Source organism: Marmota marmota, unplaced genomic scaffold (assembly GCF_001458135.2).
Source record: "Marmota marmota marmota unplaced genomic scaffold, marMar, whole genome shotgun sequence".
Taxonomy (NCBI): Eukaryota; Metazoa; Chordata; class Mammalia; order Rodentia; family Sciuridae; genus Marmota; species Marmota marmota.
The window spans coordinates 39,976,436-39,997,580 of NW_026000108.1; the positions used below are offsets into that span (position 1 = coordinate 39,976,436).

General features: G+C 43.7%; 1 protein-coding gene and 1 pseudogene across 4 annotated transcripts in view; both read right to left on the reverse strand.

Moving 5' to 3' along the window:
- Lnx1 (ligand of numb-protein X 1) overlaps positions 1 to 21,145 on the reverse strand; it is a 166,082-nt gene that overhangs the window by 64,623 nt on the left and 80,314 nt on the right. The window lies entirely within an intron of this gene.
- LOC125610969 lies at positions 9,111 to 21,144 on the reverse strand (annotated as a pseudogene).

The following is a 21,145-nucleotide window of genomic DNA, read 5'->3' on the forward strand; positions in this document are numbered from 1 at the left end:
GATTACACTGGCTGGAGGAGCTGATTAAAAATAGAATTCTGGGTCTTCCTCTCCCATTAGGGATTACAATCCCTAAGACAGTGGTTCTCAACCCCACGGGACCTCTGAAAATGTCCAGTGTCTGATTGCCACTACTTGGGAGAATGCTGCTGGCATCTACCCAGAGGCCAAGGATGCTGCTAAACATCCCATAGTGATCAGGAGGACCCTGCCCTTGCCCCAGAACAAAGAATTACAGGATCCAAAATGTCAACAATGCCAAGGCCGACTGCTCTGTGGAGGAGAGGGAGATCAAGTGTCTGTGTTTTCACAAGTTCCCCAGGGTGCACTGAGGTTTGAGATCTCTGCCCATGCCTTGGCAGCCAGCAGCCAGATCAGGGTGAGGGTGGTGCTGGTGAACAGCCGTGTTCATGGCAAAAGCATTAGCCCTAAATACAGCATGGCTCGCTTTGCAATTGTGCCCATGAAAGCCTTTCACCATGGGACTGTGTGTTAGCACTGGGTCCAGTTATCCCATGCACGAGGGCCAGCTCAGAGATGTCAACTTCACTGCAGATTTTCCCACCAGTGCTTCGACAGCCTTGCTAACTGGCTCTTGGAGAGCGTGTGAGTCCTCTAGCACATCATGCTTCTGGGTAGGACCTATTTCCAGTCTCAGCTATCACCAGCTGATAATGGAAGAAGGGGAGAGAATTCTAGACCCTGCATTTCAGTCACTTGGCATGCAACAGAAGAAAAAGATGTGAAAATGTTTCCTAGAAACACCTCAACTGTCGTCTAATGCTCAAGAAAGCACCTGTCAAGAGCCAATGATGTGTGGTCTTTTTTTGTGTCTCTAATCACCAGGTGAGTCCTCTGGATGTCTGGGAGCCTCAGTGTCCTTGCCTATTGTAAGGCTTGACCTATTACCTCCCAGTGACATTGCAAGGATCACTCAGAGAATGTTGGGTAGACAGCCTCTTAAGGAATCACAATGAAAAGAAATGATTGCTTGGAAGCAGAGGAGACTGACACCTCAGCATTAACCGGTTAAAATGAAAATGTTTTCCTGTTGATGATAGGAGGTGTTTATCCTTTTTTTGGAATAATTATAACCCTCAGGGCTGGAAGGAATCAGGATAAACATAGAAGCACATTTTTCTTTCTGCATCGGAATTTAAAGTTTTAGATTTTTTTTTTTAAGGAACACAAAAGATATAACCATAGTCATGTGAGACCCACCAACATTGCTATTTCCATTATAAATTAAGTCATTTAACAGAGTTATATAGACCCCATAAACAACTGAGACACTGTTTTGCTGTTTGGGTTGCTTGAGGCATGACTCTTTTTGTCCTTTTTGCAAATTCTACTGTAATGGTTATCTTTTTCTTGCAATGTTATTATTTCCATGACATATCTGCATCATTTTATTTAAACTTTTATTTGCATTTATCTGATGGCGAGTTTGTTCCTGTGCCACAAGTTTCTGTTTCTCCTGTTTCTTTGGGGATATTCTTTTTTTTTCTATGACCTTCCTCTTCTGGTTTATGAACAATTCTTCCTTTTCAGTAAGATCATCTCAACATAGCAAGGGGATCTTACGTATGGGATAATAGGACCATGAGCTCTGTAAGAATGGTGGTATATCTTGGCTGCTTTTTCACCTGGATATGCTCAAATGACCAGAGACTCCAGACCTAAGCTCTACAGTGCAGCATTCTCTGTGTTCTTAAGCATGTGCAGCAAAAATTCAGCACTCTTTTTGGGCCACTGACCCCATGCAGGTTGCTATTTGGCCTGGGCACAACTACCAACTCCACATTTCATGCCAGAATGGCACACATTGCTTCTTTAAGGTGACATCTTTCATATACTGGTGGCTTTTTGAATATGTATAACTTGATGGCCTGGGCTTCTGGATTATGTGATTTTATAGGGTATTCCAGGTCCAGAGAGTAGCTAACCAGTTTCACAGTTGATCTCAAGACATCTACAGGCAGAAAAACCTAAATCTTAATGTTGCCATAAATGAAATATTGCCCCTTGGCCAAAAAATAACAAACTATTTTCCTCTGCTTCCCGACAAGGGAACATGAGAAATCAGTCCAGCAAAACAAATGGGCTCACTTTGTTGTAATGAAATTGAACAATAGTTATTTTTATGATTACTTTTATCATTCTACTCCATTAAGGAAAACTTTAAAACACTGTGTTAGGGCTGGGATTGTGGCTCAGCGGTAGAGCGCTCGCCTAGCACGGGCGGGACCCAAGTTCGATCCTCAGTGCCACATAAAAATAAATGCATTATATTGTGTCCATCTACACCAAAAAATAAATATTAAAAAAACTGAGTGTTAATATGCTCAGGGTAAACGTTACCATCAATTATGAAAACTATCCCAATCCCTTGATATAGGTTGAAATGAAATATGGGGGTGAGAGCCAGGAAGATGGGTTGGGTTTGCTTGGCTCGTGGTCAGCCTGGTCCCTGATCAGAGTAACCAAGGCCATTTCTACATAAACACAAGGCCCTCTATGAATGTACCTTCTACATTCTCAAGGGCAAGTCAGTCTCTCAGTGGGAATCCCATGGGAAATGCGTACTAGAATTTCTTTCAGTGACCAAAGCTCAAATAGATGGACAGATTCCACTACACACTCCTTTGGAAGAGGCCTCTAACACAAAGGCCACAGCCACCGGAGGTGTCCCCTGAGGAATTTGTAAGAAACAAAACAAAAACAGCCATAGTAAAGCACCCAGAAGAGGTACTGAGTGGAACAGTGCCCAGGCCACAAGCAACTCCTGGCTATAAAGTTTTCCTCTTTATCCTTGAACTTAGTCCTAGAACACAGTGTGTTCTACAAAGGCACACTACACAAAGGAGTTTGGCAACCCTGAAGCACCAACTCTGGGTTAGATCTCAGGGCCACTATGTTCCCAGTCTGGGGCTCCCATTCCCACAGCACTTCTTTATAAAAAGACGTACAGATACCCAAGTGATATAGCTTCCTCCAGTGAGTGTTCCACAGGCCTCCCCAGAGTCTTTGGTCACTGGAGGAAGCACAATGTGTTCATGACAAGTCACTCCTTTGTGTGTCTGTAATTAGTTGATTCTCTTCTTAATTCTACACTTACTGATGTATCATTTGGTTAAACAACAACACAAAAGCTGTGATCAGCTGCATTCATCACAATATGCTATAAATATTAACATCAATGTGGAATTTCTGCTCCAATCCCAGGATATTTTTTTTTCTCTGTTGGTAGCAAAATTCAAATATCCCTAACATGGCGATAACAGTGGTCAGTTTCTAATTACAGGAAAATCTGCCTTTTTGTTTATTGCTTTTTCATAGCCTGAGCCATTCCCCCATGCTGATCGGTGAAAGGACTCACCTCTAGAACTGTATTCTTTGCATCCTGGGGTGGTAGTGGGGAAGGTATACTGATTTTCTTGTCAAAGTTAATATGCCTGAAAACATATGATAAAGGTGGACATATTAAAAAAGGAGGGGGGGAAGACAACTGCCACGAACATCTGGCACCCAGATGAGTCAAACACCCATCAGCTGAGTGCGGTGGTGCATGCCAGAAATCCTGGTGGCTTGGGAGGCTGAGGCAGGAGGATTGCAAGTTCAAAGGCAGCCTCAGCAATTTAGCGAGGCCCTAAGCAACTTAGTGAGACCCTGTCTCTAAATAAAACATAAAAAAGGGCTAAGGATGTGGCTCAGTGGTTAAGTGCCTCTGGGTTTAATCCCTGGTACCCCAAACCAAAAACAAACCACTCATCAAATTATAAAGGAACTATGAGCATGCCGATATGTGTTTTTCGTTTTTAGTACTGGGGATTGAACCCAGGGGTGCTTACCACTAAGCCACATCCCCAGCATTTTTTTTCTATTTTATTTAGTGACAGGGTGAGAACTGGTTGCTTAGGGGTCTTGCTAAATTGCTGAGGCTGGCTTGGAACTCGTGATCCTCCAGCCTCAGCCTCTGGATCCTCTGGGATTACAGGGGTGCATTACTGTGCCCAGCCCTGTATGTACTTTGATAATGGTGAACAGCATCCTTGAAGTCCACAAGTATGATCCATCGAATCTGTTGGCTGAGGCTGAGTTCTAGTCCTCCCTGCATCTAGCCTTGTTTCTGGGTAGAGGAGGGAGGGAAATTAGAGTGTTTCTATGCCAAGTAGTCGGATGCAGGTTCTGGGAAACATTGATTAGTTTTATTCCTTTCTTAGTTAAATAGATGCACACACGGGATAAGTACTTACAAAGGAGAGGGATATGGTCACTCTGTTCATTTAGTTCTCTCTCACTCCAACTTTACACAAAACACCAGGCTCTACTGCCAGCCTGGGGCCTACACAGGTGGACGGCCCTGGGCCCCTTTCTATGTACTACTTGTCCACCTGTCATTGGCCTGTCCCTAAGTCTCAGGGCAGCCTACCCAACCTCACCCTATAACACCAGGGAAGGGAACGGCTTTGACACTGACAACAGAGAAGGCAGTTTTCCACGTGTTGCTCTCCTTCCTTGTAAACACATAGTCTGGTCCATCCAGTTCCTTCTTTTCAGAAAGGAGGGGTTGTGGGGAGGCCAGGGGAGCTGTGCCTGCACCTCCCTGAGGGAAGTCAGAGTATCCTAAGGCTGGGCAGCCTGTCTACTGTCAGTGGTTGCTTCTCAAATTATTCTCCTTCTGAATATGAAATTGTAGGGGACACAAAGTATGTTAAGGAAATTTGCATACATTTAGTTTCAATCAGCCATTGGCTAAATTATAGATTTCTTATTCATTTATCTGTTTATTTTTGTGGTGCTGGGGATTGAATGCTGGGTTTTGCGGGTAGGTAAGTAGTCTCCCTGCAGCCCCCTAAATGCCTTATTAAAGAGAAAAATTGATAATTACAAAAATGCTATGAAAAGTTCACTTCCAAGCAAAAACCCCAGAACACAGGAAGGGTAATGTGTCACACGCAGGGTGGGCTTTGGGCTGGCTCCTGGGGATGGGACTGCATGCCCTTCCACTAGAGTGGCCAGGAAGCTCCTGGGTTGAGTGGGCCCTCTTGAGCAAACCAGGTCAGCAGCCACAGTAAAACCTCTGGTGCAGTGTTTTCTGCAACCTAGAGCAGCTTTCCTTGTAAAGTTGTGCCACATCTGGGGCTCCACCACCCCCAGGGGGAACCCGGGCAGGAGGCATGTAACGTGAGGTGGGGTGTGAGGTGGGAACCCCAGGCTTCTTTTCTGAATGAATTGGGGTCATCTCTGAAAAACCACTTAACTGCACTTCAGAAACAATGAATCTGAGCCTGGCCTAAATTTTGGAAATGTCAGAATCAATCAGCTAGCTGGCTCTGTCAGGTGGCTTCAGTCTGATGCATGGCATGTGTTTGGTTAAAACCTCCTCCCTGCGTAGCCTGAGTCTCGCTTGATGCATTGGTGACTCCAAAGCTTGATTGAAAGTACCTTCAGACACACAGGTGTTCAGCTCACTGGGGACACTACATGACAACTCAAAATGCAGCAGCCATTAGTGTCTGGTCTCATTATTTTCATGGCCAGGAAAGGCTGAACACGGACACATCAGAACAAGAGCCCTTTTGGAGGCGCAGTGGGGAAAAAAATGGTAACTGAAGACCCTCAACAGGGACAACATGTTCTGCCCTTCTGGAAGTAATCAGAGGAGAAGCCAAGCAGCCGATTAACGTTCTTGCAGTCTTGCACGGCCAAGTGCAAGAGATCCGAAGAGTTGAAGGGGGTCCAGAAAGAGGACTAAATCAACTTGGTTCCACTGAAAGTGAGTCAGGTCCAAGGGCTTAATATGTTTTAAGGGTTTTTGTTTTTGGTTTACTTCAACTAAGTTAAATTTCCTGACTAAAATCCGATCAGTATGCAATCATTCTGCTACATCAAAGAGGTTCACGGTGCTTTACATCGACTGCATGGGTCCAGGGCTCCATCAGCCACCCACTGGGCCACGAGGACCCCTGCCAAGTGGAGCTGCCAGATGCCCAAGGTCAAGGTCTGGACCAAAGGAACGTCCATGTGTTCCCTTCCTTAAAGATCCCTAGTGGTTGGTTCCTATCCTTCTAGTCCTCTAATTTTACAAAATCTGAGAAGTAGGAAAGTTATTTTGCCCTTTGCTTATAAGAATAATAATAGAGACTATAGTTATTTGCCACTGAGTTCTATCTGGGTTGTTAAAATGCCTAAATATTCCCAATCTTTCTCTTTCAAACAACTTGTTTATTTTTAAGATTTTTAGTACTTTGAAAATATTTTAAAATTCTAAAGTTTCTTTGCTACTAACATGAGCACATGATTTATAAGACTATTCTTTTATTTGAAGAAAATAATCCAGTTCTAACTTGCTGGGTTTATCCCCGTGCCAACCTCTTTAAAAATGGATCTACACTGAAGTCTCAACACCAGGACTATTGTTATCTAAAATCCACACCATGTAAGACATTGCTTACTGCCTATTTCCCAAGTGTGCATTCAGAGGACCGGGACAGTGGCTTCCTGTGAGCTACCAGGGGTGAGGGTGGGGGTGTTCCCCACAGCAAGGCTGCTCTATCTTTGAAATCAGCCACCAAGTATTTCATTTCAGCTGTTCGTGCCTAGGCATCCTTGGCAAAAGCTGATTTGGCCACACATTTAGAAGCAGAAATTTAATATTTTGGGTTGTTCCAATTGTTTTTGCTCTAGCTACTAACGATACAAAATCTAATGCTATTTGAATAAAGCAAAATGGCATAACAATAACCTTGTTCCTGCTAACAGATGACAATGAGACCACTTGAGCACACGCCAACAGCAAACCCAAGCCAAGTGTCACTCCACCTTGTAAAGACACTTGTTAAGAATAAGAGTTATTGCATTAGAGACAGAGCCTTCTACTGGAGTAGTCATCAACACAGAGTGGCGACAGGTTTAGATGTCCTCACGTACTGGGGTCAAACATTTGTTTTTAGTAAAATAAGGGCATTGGATTAGATTCTAAAAATAAATGGCAGGAATTCATTCTGTGATTTCAGGATTCTCCAGTGAGTGGGTGGAGGTCTCAACCCAGTTAGGATACCATTAGCAACTGAATAAACTTCTGCAAAATGCTCTCTAAAATAATGTGGACTTGGCAAGGTCGTGTTGAAAAAGAGGCTGGGTTGAGTAAAACCATTTCTCTGAGGAAAGGTGAATAATTAGTGCCGAGCTGTTCACCTCGTGGAAAGTTCTAGGCTTTGAAAGACTTGACAGTTTCTACAAAGCTGATCTGATCAGCACATTCCATTGCTCTTTTTTTTTTTTAAAGAAATTTCTAGTACATGTTTTTTTCATTCTAGTTTCTAACTATTTATATCAAGTAGAAAAAGTAGGCAGCTATTCAGTCATGTGTCAGAAACCCTTAGGATCAAGGAACATTTCCGAACACTGGAGGCAGGAACAATCAGAGGCCAAGACAATGGGCTGCATCAATTAAGCTCAGCAGAGAAAAACACATGTGTTGAAACAAAACATCTTAACACATTAGCAATAGCTTTAAAATCCATAAGCTCATCCTGAGTCATAAAAAATAGGCCAAACCGCTTGATAGAATGCAGATCTACAAGTAAAAGAGGCAAATGCGGGAATTAAAACCCCCAAATGTTAGAACTCTTTCAGAGGTACAAAGAAGTGAAATCTGGAGAATTATAAACTCACATAGATAAGTTTGGACAACAACAAAAACAATAAGTAAAGGAATATTTGGCAAACATGAGCACACATTAGTCAGCTGGACACACAGCCCCGGGGAATAAGAGAATTTGACTAATATGCTTACTGAACAATGGTGTAGTAAAAATGAATAATTATCTCTGAAAAATTACTTCACACTCAGGGGGACGTCCGAAAATTGGGAAAAGACCAACAACATGTGATAGTATGCAGAAAGAAAACAAAGAAGGAAGAGTGAAAAATTATTAGGTAATATAAGTAATCGTTGGTTTAAAAAACTTTAGAATTGTAGGGAAGTAAAATTTTAAATGTTCAGAAAGCCAAGATTGAATGAACAGAGGACAATTTGCATTTAAATTACCAAGACAAGTTCCTGGGATTATCTTGAAGACCATAATACTGTTCTTGATGTAATTTAGAATATTAAAGGATTGGAGGTGGTGGTGGTGGTGGTGGTGGGGTGAACCCCTCATGCAGTGGCTTGGGCAAGATTTTATTTTTACTGTTAGAGCAAAGATACAGAAGGAAGGGGTATTGCTGAAATGGACAGAAATCACGAACCAAGGTGGTATGAAGCCCAGTCATGGGAAGGCACTTCAGAGGCTGTCACAACAATCCACCACCTCATCTATCTCAACACCCCGACTGATGACCTGGGAGTAAGTGTCACAAAATTTATGGATGACATTCAGGTGGGAATACCCCAGAAGACAGGAGAGGAGGTAAAATAAATAAACTGGATTAGACCCAGACACATCTACAATTAGACAGCACATACTGAAAACACAGATAGGAACGGACTGGAGAAATTTAGAAAGCAGCACAATTTAGAGGTGAGAAAATGCAACATGAATTCACACTGAGCAGGGATGCCAGGGAGGCAGGGAGGTAGGCCACAGGCATCTTCTGCTCCATTTAAATCTGCATGCCTCTCCCCTGCTTCTGGAATAATCCAGAAGAGGTGAAAGCAAGTGGAAATAGCAAAGACTAACATTCAAGAGCAAGACCCTTCTACATGTGTCTCGTCTGCTGCTCACAGACATCCTGTGGTTGGAAGCCATTATTGGCACCCTACAGATGTGGACCTAGGCCACAGAGTGTCCTGATTTCCCGGCTGCATTGGCTTGTCCTGACATCAGAGGCCTCCACTGGCGCCTCCCATCTTCCATGTGGCACCTGCCCCAATGCCACTTTCTCACCAGGCCTTCCTATGTAACAGCATCCTTTACTCTGGCTACTTTTTTTCAAGCCATTTATTTCCATCTGATGTACTATATGTTTTCTGGCCTTCTCTCGGGGGTAAGCCCCAGAGCCCAGAATATGCCCAATATCCTGATATTTCACAAGCATTTGATAAATATTTACTACTGTTATACTCTTCCCAGGAGTGAGTGTTTTTGTTGTTGATNTGCATCTGAGTGCCTGTTGTTGATTCCCAGGAGAATATCATGCAGGTCAGGTATAGTGTTAGATCAAGAAGGGCTGAGGCAGGAACAGTCTGTGTCTTCTCACTCTGGTAAGAATGGGTATCACGTGGTGTAGAGCCCAGGGGAAGCCTCCAGGCCAGTACCAGTGGCCTCTTTCCTTCATTTATCTGTGCAGGGCTGCCTACCTCAGGCCTTCTGTCTTCACCTCCCAGGCCTTTGGCAAAGTTCCCAGGATTCCTGGGGAAGATCTTGCCATTCCCATCCCTTTCCTGGCATCAGTGTCTGATCTGGTGAAGGTGGCCTGTGGGGTTTGGCTTCCTCCAGTTGTGGCGGATCCTGGCACTTGTCCTCCTGGAGTTCTGGTGCTGTTCACTGAAGGCTGTCTTGGGGGCACTGCTCTGTGCATTGGCCAGTGGAGAGCAGGGCTCTGGATTCTGAGCCAGATGCAGTGGTGGAGTGAGTGAGCCAGGGGTTCCTGCCTTGGGGATCTCTTCCTGTGCAGCCTCCTTAGGGTCTCCACCACTCGATGGTCCCCTGTGCACTCCCAAATGATTTGGAGAGACCACTTCTTGGCCAGCTGGTTCCCACTGTGCTGAAACAGGCCCTGGATCTGCAGCAGGTCAGCATCCTGGAAGATGTTGGCTGAGGCCTGCTTACGACCCCGGGCCTCAATGGGGGCTTGCCAAGGGAGCGGCTCACTCACCACAGAGGCTGGGGTGTCCATCGTGGGCGTTCTGGTTGCCTGAAGCAGGCTGCACACAGCCCCTGATTTTTTTTTTTTCAGAACATTAACTTGCTTCCACTGGACAAGAAAACCTGTTTATGTTTTACAGAAAGTGTAAAATGCCTTTTGATTCACAGAATTCCCTGCCTTTGCTAAATCAAAACAATGTCAAAGAAATTGAAGGAGAATCAAATCACTGGATTCTATGGAGGTCCCCATGCCTCAATTGAACCCTGCACTCCAAAAAGAAAAGGAGGGAGGGGAACTTATGTCCAAACAAACCTTAGCTGAAGAGCCATAAATCAGTCACCCTGATGCTTCTTTAAACGACACCAAGCAATTGAATGGGATGTTTTTAAAAAATCAAATTGACCCTATTTCTGGTTATTTTGTAACTGAAGAAATAAACTGGAGTCCAGAGAACACTGGGTTTCTTAGTCTCCTTCACTCCCTGGTCATATTTTTGAGCCCCAGACATCACTCCTGTCTAGTAACCACCGGGCTTCCAAAACCTCTGAAGCAGATTATAAACATTTGGAGGTCTCTTCGTGGAGAATTAGCACTTCTCAGGGGGTCTCATAATTCTTCTATGATGTTTAAAGAATCCTAATTCACTGATGAGTCGAGATGCTGTCCTGAGCAGTAGCCAAAAGTGGGCATCTCAGGGAAGACCCTCCAATAAGTAGACAGCAGTGTCACTGCCGGATATCTCATGGGTGTCTTTTCCAAAGAGGAAAGTGCACAGGGAGTGAAGAAAGGAAGCTGGCTTGTACAATAGCAAGCTGGAAACACAAATAGCTGGCAGAACTATTGCCACCAGCCAGGCACCCACTGGGGCTGCATGTGCATGATAAGTTCTTGAGCGACCTTAAGTTCACTTAAGTTCTCTAGGGACCTCCACGGGGCTGCTATGAGGATCGTCATGATTCAGAAGTGGTGGCAATTGCCCGAAGATATGCACCCAGTGAGTGGCAGAGCCACTGGCTCAAGTTCATGCCGTGATCATACTGCATGTCCCCAGTGACACCTCGGGCCCATCAGGGATTCTAACAAGGGGAGGAGAGACTTCTGTACCTCTGATGGTGACTGGATTCATTTTCTAACAAAACAGCAGTGGTATCTTGGAAGAATTATTTCAGATGCACACACAGTAGGAAGCCTTTGATCCTCTTTAATCTATCAGCAATTAGTCATTAAACCCAAAATGTTTTTGGCTGACCACTTTTTAAAAAATGTCTTTGGGACTTCTTGTAGTCTGCTCTCTTAGGTTACTTCAGTGGGAAGCTAACTGTTCAAGCCAAAAAAAGCTCCGTCTTCAGCATAACTTTAACTGGTCAAAGAAACAATCTAAACATTCTACTAAATTATCTACTATTCTAATCTATAAAGCAATTACTTATCTGGTTCATAATCTGTCTCTCTCCGATAACTCACCCGCCCCTAGCAAATTACAGGTCTGAAGCAACACACACCCCAGTGATGCCATCTGTCACCATGGCAACAAAGTGTGGTGCAGTGGGCGGGAGTGGGGGGCCTGGTCCTGCAGTCAGGGTGCCTGCCTTCGAGGTTGGCTAGGTCATTTAGGGGAGCTTCCTTCAACTCTCTGAATCTAAGTTTTTCTCATCAATAAGATGGGAATTCACTGCTTTTGCTGTGAATTTATTTATCATCACCATGGCTACTGTTTATAGGATGCTTACAATGCTCCTGGAGTCTACTAAGTGGTCCATGAGTAATATATCTAGTTCTGACCCCCACGAAGCAGGTACTGTCATTAAGAGCTCTGATTTAAGAATGAGAAACTTGAGGTGCAGCTGAGGCTGACATTAATATAAACAGGGTTACACAGCTAGTCAGCCACCAGCCAGGATCTGAACTCAGGTTTAAGTGACTTTAGAGGCTGCATTTTTAATGACTACAAACTAAAGCTGCTTTATGACAGGACTCTGCCCTTCCCCTTTGCTGCAGTCCTTTGTATATGAAACCCTTAGAATCCTGTCAAAACCTTGGAATGCCACATGCAAATGTAAAAGCTTTATTATGGTCAAATGGCCCCAGGTTGCATTTGTACAAAACTGGCCAAAGAAGTGCCATGACACCATTCTCTGAGCATTCCCAGGAGGTCAGACTCCTTCAGGGGACACTCAGCTCCTAATGGGTGACATGCATGGTCACATGTCTCACTGTCTCACATCTATGGCATTGCTTTGCCTAAAGCTGTTAGTTGAAATTTTAACAACTAGCTCCAGCTTTATTGCTTCCCGAGGTCACATTTCATACAATAATGAATGCATTAACATTGTTTCCAATAAAACATCATGACTTGTTCAAGGTCACATAGCCTAATACTGATAGAACTGAGTCATTTGAGTACAATACTGTGCCTCAGTTTCTTCACCTATAAAATGGGAAGTTTGGTCTAGATCACCTCCAAGGTCTCCTGAAGCTCTAAATAGCTCTGGTTCTGGACCATAGATTCCACCTGCCAAATGACACACTGGGCTGAGACTTCTTCTTCAAGTGGAGGAAGGGGGAAGCTGGACAGGAAGGAGGAAGTAGGAGCCACAATGTGAGGGTAGCTAGAAATGAGCTGAATAGCTAAGGAATGACTCCTGGGGAGGAGGGCTGGCAGAGGTAAGAGTCAGGGGCAGGTGTGGTCAAGGCTCCTAGGAATCTGCTGAGCAGGTGTGGACCTTGTTTGTTGCCAAATGGCTCTGGTAAGAGGCCAGACTTCATCTAACACCCCTTTCTCAGCTCAGATAACTTGCCTGCCTCTTCAATGAGAGAGGGAAGAAGGGACTCTGTGGTTTCAGCAATTTCTCTGATTTCTGTCCACCCATGCTCACTGTGGATGAAGTTATCACCAAATTTCATCAAGTCCAAGACTCCATCTATTATAAACTGTACCATTATTTTATATGTCATCAAGATAAAAAAGAAAAACACAAATGGTGTGACCACTTTGTGTACAACCAGAGACATGAAAAATTATGCTCTATTTGTGTAAATATGAATTGAATTGCATTCTGCTGTCATATATTACAAATTAGAATAAATAAAATAAAAAAAAGAAAAACACAATCAATTTTCTTTGTATTCAGCCTCCTTTCAGAGATATTAAAGTTTGTCTTAGGACTTATGGCATACTTTCTAGTAACTACCGACCATTACTAATAAAACTCACAATTTAAGGGTTTCCTGTGTGCTCAACACTGTAATAAACTTCAGATAATTTTATTAAATACTCGTGACAACCTGTGAGGTAGGTGTTGTTACTCCCATTTTAGGGCAATAAAAATTCAGAGGCTAAGTAATTTGTCCCGGGTTGCCCAGCTGGCAGAGACTGTATGAGGGATCTGGGGGTGTCTGCCTCCAGTGTGTGCCTGGTCACTTTTTCACAAGGTCATCTCACCTCCAATCCTGCAGTGGAGGGTCACTTGATCACGGTTGTTCGGGTGACCAGTGGACTCACTTGCTGTCTCGGGGGCCTGGCCCCTTCCTCTCCTACTGCTGTGGGTAGAGCTGCTAATGAAGGAAGCGGGTGGGGAAGGACACACAGCACCTCAGGAAGACTGTTCTGGCTCTGACCATGCAAGAGTCGAACAGGAGAAGTGGGCTTTGAAGGGCACCAGAACTGCAGTGCTGCTTCTCTAGGGTCTGTACAAGAAGGACACAAGGGGAGTCAGAAGGAAAGTTGAAGTTGAGACCTGAGAGCTCTGGCAGGAAACAGGATGACTTCAAGACTGATGGCCATGGGTCCAGGTTCCGGGCATGTGTGGGCCCCACCCAGAAGCAGCAAGGGGAACTACCAGTTATGGACTCTTCTTTAAATGAAGGTTTTAAATGATCCAATATTTCAGGTTTGGCAAACCTGGCTCCTCCCAAGCCCACCCCTGTGCCATCAGGGGTGGTGGAGAGTGGGGTGGCCGTGGAGAAAGCAGATGGGCAGAGAGGGACAGGCGGGCACATAAAATAAGGATATTCCCTTTTTTCTGTCCTGAAAAGGGAATATGACTAAGAGAAAAGGATGTCTGTTCCTTTGGCCCGCAAGTTTTACTTGGCCTGTAAAAGTGGGCCATTTCCTGCCCCATTCCTTCCAAGACCAACTCCGCAGACTGACAGTAAGAATGTCCTCTGTTAACATGGAAACCCTTGTGTTCCTACGCCAAGAGTTCAGAGGGCTTGTTTCTCAAGCAGCAGTCTCCAAAGTGTCAGGAACCGGGGGAGACTTCACTAGAATGCTAACAGCTTTTTCTCAGCCTTTAAAAACACTTTAATGCATGTCCTATAATGGATATATTAATGCACCAGTACATGTGTGTAATTTATAGATAACTATACATATGACAAAAATATAAGCTATACATATGTATATGACATACATAAATCAAGACTGACTATATATAATATAATACATATGAAATATGTATATGTATGGGTAACTATACCTAACTACATACAAATACATAAATACACACATGACAGGCATACAAACAGGTAGCTTTATTGATATAGGCTTATGAGAGATAAACTTGGGGAGATAAAATCACTCTAGGGAGAAGACACTTCTCCGTTGTCTTTAAGTCCTCCCCTGAAAGCACCTGGGGACAACGTCATCAAAAACACTCACCTCAGGTAAAACTGCAGTTAAATTCACAACGGCTTTAGTATTCAATGTTTTCATCTCTCTCTCTTAATCATTCCCTCAACTTGGATGTTAAATTAAAATCATTGTTCTATTTTTCTCTTTCAGTTTCTAGTCTAGTATTTCCAGTTTTCCAAAGCTGGATTCCTCAAAAATCTAACTCCAGATCTTGTCCGTGTCAGTGGCATACAGAAGAGAGAGGAAGAGGGGGAAAGGGACTTAGAGCTATGCCAACCGATTGCAAGATTGTATTTGGCACACGATTCAAACAAAGCGTAGTAAGAAAAATTATGAGACTATAGGGAACTTTTGAACTGACTGGTTATTTGATATTTAAGTATTCAAATTACCTTGTTCTGGGTTTGAGATTAGCATTGTAATCACACTTCTTAAGAATCTATCCTTCATCGATTAAATGCTGGAATTTTTGCAAATTTTTTTGCAAAAATTTTGCAAAATTTTTGCAAAAAAAAATGATAGGATGAATCTGGCTTCAAAAATAACTCAAAGGGACATAGATAAAATAAGATTGGCTGTGAAGTGGTAAGTGTAGAGATGGTTGTAAAATACTTGGGCATTCATTATGCTTCTATTTTTGTATTGTTTGGAATTTTCCATTATAACAAGTTAAAATAAAGAAGAAAATCAATCAATCAAACATGAATTGATGAGACTTTTAAAGAAACTCCAACCTTGCCCCTTCACCTGACACAGCCACCGGACTAGACAGGAAACCATTGGCCACACACAGGAGACAGGGAGTCAAACTGCTGGGTTTTGATGGGGGTAGGAGTTTTCCAAGGGAGAGCATTTTAGACCAGAAAGTGAAGAGTTTGGAACTGGAATTGCCTCCCTGCTGGCAAAAAGGAACTTGTTGACTCTGAAGGAGAAAAAAAAAAAAAAAAAAAAAAGACCTTGAAACAGGATCACAATGCTCTTTGGACATCAAAGAGTCATTACAAAGCAGCATTTTGATGAGTTCAGTGTAAATAATCAGGAACATGCAGCTTCAATTTCCTTCAAAATACACAAGTCTAAAAAGTTGAGGGAAAATGTCCCATTAAAACACGCGCTGAACCGAAATACTTCCATAGACATTGAGAGTCACTGAACCCAAACGAGCCCTGGCTTTGTCCCCCAAGACTGGACCTCAGTCCTGCTGGAATATGGTCTCTCCGCTTCACCCCATTTCCTCTGTAAACTCTACCTCTTCCCTGATCCAAACTCGACTTCAGGTGCTCAAAACATGACAAGAAAAATCCAGAGATCTGTAGCATTTTTTTTTCCCTATTCAATTTTGGCAGAAAAGGAACACATTCTTTGAGACTCAATTTGGAAAACATTTACCGGCAAATCCACAAAGCTCCCCTGGTTTGTGTGAACTTTGAAAGCATCGGGGTTAGCACAGTGAGACAAAGTGGGAGGAAACGGTGCTGAGGTAATCCCACTGCATCCCTCATTAGTCCTCCTCGCCCCGGTTCACAGAAGAAAGAAGAAAGAGTGCAAGGACGCAGAGAAGCCCGTGTGGCTCTCCATTAGGATAAAACGTTCAGAACAGGCGCTTCCCTGGGGATGATGTAGTTTGCGGCCTGACACCTGACCCAACTCTGGCTAGTTTTGCTATAAGGCCTTGAACTAGAAAAGGAAAACTGAGAAGCTAGATTGCCTAAAGAGTGACATATAAAAGGTGAGCCATCTTCTCACCTGAAGGCCCAGAATGCCCCGCTGGGTTTGATTTAAGGCTCTCTTTGACCCGTGAGCCCCAAAGTAATGTCCTTGTGCATGAAATCAGTACAAATTGCCAGAAGCGTGTTCTGCAGGTTGGTGTGAGAAAGTCCTCCTAGAGAGAGGTGCTGGGTGGTTGGAATCCTTGGCCCTAAGACACTTGATGAGTGCTGCGTGTCCTGGCTCCTGAGGCTGACCCCAGTTTGCAGGAAGGATGCACACAGAGCACCCCCCAGAATTCCTGCTACTCTTGGCAGTTTCTCCCGGAGTCCTCATCCTTGCACCGCCCTGAATAATTCAAGCAGAACTGGAATCACTCACTTTCATTTTCTGAGTACAAAACTCCAGTGGGAAGAAGCCATCCCCATTGGGAAATGTGATGTCACAGGGGTCAGGGAATAAAGTGTAATTTTTTTTGTCTCCAGATTCTGGCATGAATACTGTTCATAGTGATTCCACTTACAAACCAAAAATATTTATCCGACTCTAAGCTAGGTAGATAGCTGGCACTTCCTGGCTTCCCAAGTCACACAGCTAAGCAGTAGCGCTAGTTTCCGAGACTGGTGATCCTCCAGCAATCATGCTGAGCTGTACTGTAGATAAGCAAGGCCCAGCTTACTGTGTATCCACTCAAAGCTCATTCAGAGCCTGCCCATTAGGCACGAGCAGGTCACAGTGCCCACAGAAATGACAATGAAAAGTATTCTCAAGGGTGATGAGAATTAGAAATTTGAAAGGTGAAGGCAATATTTAAAAAATTATATTTTTTGTAAATGGCTTTTGTGGATTTTCTGGGTGCACCATGAAATGTATCATATGCTGCTCCCCATCCCAATACCAGTGTTTTCCCCATGGATGTTTGCTAAACTAAATATTTAAAAGTACAGGAGATACTGACCAGGGAAATGACAATCTTACTTACTCAAGTACAGAGCTGCATTCTGAGACATTAAGCTGAGGCTAGCTTGGATTGTTTTGAGCAAGATCCACTCTCCCTCCCATAGAAACCAAACCAGAGTCTCCATTATCACAGCTTGCAATGACTACAAATTGGCTAAGATGTGAGGCAAATTCATGTCACTCAGTTCAACCTAACTAATTGAGTGCAGAACTTGGCATGTGACAATCTCTCAAGCCCTCCTAAGAACTCACCAGATAGAGTGGGAAGACCATGCCCAGCAAGGAGGACACACTGAGAGGAGCAATAATTTTCAACAGGAAGTCAGGATGCTGGCATCTTAGCTGGAGGGAGGGAGTCTTGAAATCTAGGGCCAAAGAATCACCTGGGGAGCCCTTTTGGCCTGGTAGTGGTGAGCCCCATATGAGTCACACAAAGAGTTCAAGGAACAACATGGTGGCCCCACCCCTAAAGACTATAATTTTAGTGGGGTTTAAGGTACAAGAATCTGAATTTGAAAAACAGACTCAGCCCCAATTCTGATGGAAGTGCTCCTCTGAACCTACACTGTTCTAAGGCCTTCACCTGCAAGTTTTCATGTGCCCGGCCGTAAGTAGGCCAGAAATATGAGGAGGTTCATTTCCTGCTTTCTCTTTGGGATCTAGGAAATTTAGAAACAGAGCTGGTGGAGACTGGGGGTGAGGGCCTCAAGGGTGAACGAGCCGGGCCTTTTTCCCATGGCATGCCCTGTACAAAGTCTGGAGCATCCCAGGCTCCTGACCCTTACTTGATGGACTGGGACTCCATGCCAAAGACTCTAGTTTAGACTGCTTCTGTCAACTTACTCTCCTTTGGATCAAGGCACCAGGTGACAAAGGTCATGTTTATTGAAGGAGCTGCTCAGGGCCATAAACTATGGGCCCTCAAGGCCAAATCAAGCATGCAGAAGTGACCTGCTGAGTTGAAATTATCTTAATTTGAATTTGAATGAGAGATATATATATCTCCATCAACCAAAGGCCTCACCATCTCTTTTGTCTTATACTTGAATGATTCACATTTTAAAATATTTTTTGCCTGCCTCCTGCAGGCATCTGAGTTTAAGAACCTTGGACTGCATGATAAATTTGAATCTGTTTCCTCCTAGTTTCAGTGTTCTAGCTGGATCCCAAGGAATGAAGCTGAGAGTGTCTTCTTAGACAGAAGGGAAAATGCAAGAGGGGTCTCTGTCTCTGTAAGCACAGGGGACACAGGGCAAGTTTCACCCAAGATCAGGGCTCAAAGCTCAGATGAAAAGAGAAGGAAGCCTGGCAAATCCACTGAGCTCTCCTGCCTTCAAGATCCCTGTGGCCCACAGTAGGTAAGAGAAAATCTCTCAACTCAGGGACCACGCAGCCCCATTTATTCTTGAAGTTGTTTTTCAAAGCTTTGGTGGCAATTACAACCATGCTCAGCCTTTCTGTCAATGTTGTTTATGCTGCTGCTGCTGAAATGCTTTCCCTTTTACTCTTAATTCTGCCTAATCTAGCTCCAGTTCAAATCCCAAAGATCTCTAGGAACTGGAGGTGGACAATCTCCACCTCCTCTTCTCAATGGACTAGCTACTCTACTTTGAAAAGGCTTATCCCTTCTGCCTTGGCTCATTGTTTCCATTTCTTATGTGTATAAATTTCATCTCTTCAATTCGATTGTAACTCCCACTGAGGGGGTGGATACAGCACCAATATTCTTTAGAGCCACTATACATGAAATGTGTCATTGATTCACCGATTTGTCAATGATCACAGCAGCACCAGGCAGAGGCTTCATGGAATTCCCTCACCAAGCATCCTCGGCAATTGGAAACTTCTAAGAAAGTTCTGTCAAATAAATTTGGGAGTACTGTCCTGGACAATTCCCTAGCATCATGCTTTCGGGGTCACATCACAATTTAGACCTGGGTGTTCACTCAGTTATTCAGCAGAAAAGTTCCCTTTGATTCACGCACTTGCAGAAAAGAAAATTGTTAAGGCAAGATAAATTCTTTCTTCCATGAGGCTATGAAACTGGAAGTAACTAAATGGAAAGGCCCTGCGGTAGCAAAAGATTGAATTCGCCTCTAGTCTCCAATTCCTGGAAAAAGATATGCCCACCAGAACTGTGAATGCTACCTTATTTGGAAAAGGGTCTTAGCGGTGCAATTAAGTTGAGGATCTCAAGATAGCATCATCCTGTATGCCCTAAATCTGATGACGAAAATCTTTGTAAGAGGAGGAGACATAAACAGAATTGGACAGGTGCAGATGGAGGTGGAGAGTAGAGTTAGGCAGCACGAAGCCAAGGAATGCCAGAAGCCACCAGAAACTGGGCTGCAGGGTTAGATTCCCCTACAGCTTTTATGGCAACTGTGGGCCTGCTGACATGTGGACTTCAAGCTTTTGGATTTTAAAACCGTGAGAGAAATATCTAGACAACCAGCATGTGGTGATTTGTTACAGCAGTCTTTGGAACCAACACAGCAACTAACAAGGGTGGTGGAGGGGCATGGGAATGGGAAGGACTGCTTTGGTACTGGACTGCAGAGATCCATACTTCAGCATCCTTCAGGAGAGAGGGAGGAGCCTTGTCATTATCCAGGTAACCCAGTTAGCATGTATTTCTAGAAAAGCTTCCACCGTGGCATCATTTCCCCCAGATGTGCTCATGATTTGGGCTTCAGACACCTTTGAGAGTTCTTATCTAAGGTGCACTGGAATTGTTTTCCAATAAGGGGACCAGATAATGCTGAGAGGTAGAGTCCCCCAAACAAATGAGCTGTCTCCAAGGACCTATCTCTATTCATCAAGCATTTATTGAGCAGCTACTGTGCTAAACAAATTGGTTAGTCTAGCTAATTACAAAAGAGGCACTGGCTGTCACCACCCAGTCACGGGTGGCATCACCATCTAAATATGACAAACCATGTGTTTCTAATCAGGGTTCCATGAACTCTGTTTAGAGTTCCTGTTTTCATTTGCCCACTGACTCTCATTTATACCAATTCTTGCTATTTTCACCTGCCTGGTTAACAAGGAGGAATACATCTTTGTAAATGCTCCAAACACCGAGGTACACACAGCAATACTTTTTATGTGATCCCTTGAAACTGTTCACCCCAGTCTGCAATCCTCTTTCAAAGCTTACTAACAAAAGGAGCCAGAAAAATGTTTATTTTAGAGAATGGGGACATGAGCTATTTCCTCTCATAAAATGGACATCAATTGTGTAGAAAAATGTCTTTGATTTGGAGATGTATAGTGAAGTATTTCAAGGTGAAATGTCATGATGGCTACAATTTACTCCAGACCATTTTTTTTATCAGCAAAAAATAAAATATATGAAGCAAATGGAGCTAAATATTCATCATTAAATTGAGGTGATGGGAATATGGGTGTTCATGGCATCATTCTATATTTCCCATGTGTTTAAAATGATCAAAAATAAAAATAAAATGGATATGTGTGTGTCTTTCAATCATCTGTCTATCTATCTACCTACCTACATATCTTATACATAGGGTTTTTTTTTTTACTTTACTAATATACCTGTTCTCAGGTATGGAGACCCATGCATGGCTCAATAAAGGGATCATGTCCCCAACCTCTAAAATAAATATATATTTTTATTTATTTCTGTTCTCAATTACAAATACCCTATGGAAGAGGGAGAGCTATTCATGGCAGCTCTGTTCTTAACTGCTACTTGGGTTCTATTTATGGGCAGAACACACATCTATTGAGAAAAAGCCGACTATGTAAAAAGCTGCGTTGGCACAGAAGCAGAAAAAAAAAAATGCTGTGCTGAGAAAGCACCTCGCCCAGGAAGATGGTGTTTTCCTTGTTAAATCACAGTGAGCGGCCAAGCTGCCGGAGGGGCATCATGCTCGAGCGAGTCCAGTGGATGGAGAATGAATTCCTCCAAACGGACAAACCAGCCAGGAGCAGACTCAGGTCCCACCCCCGACACCCCGACACACAAACACAGGCAGGCAGCAGGCAGGCTAAGAGAGGGGA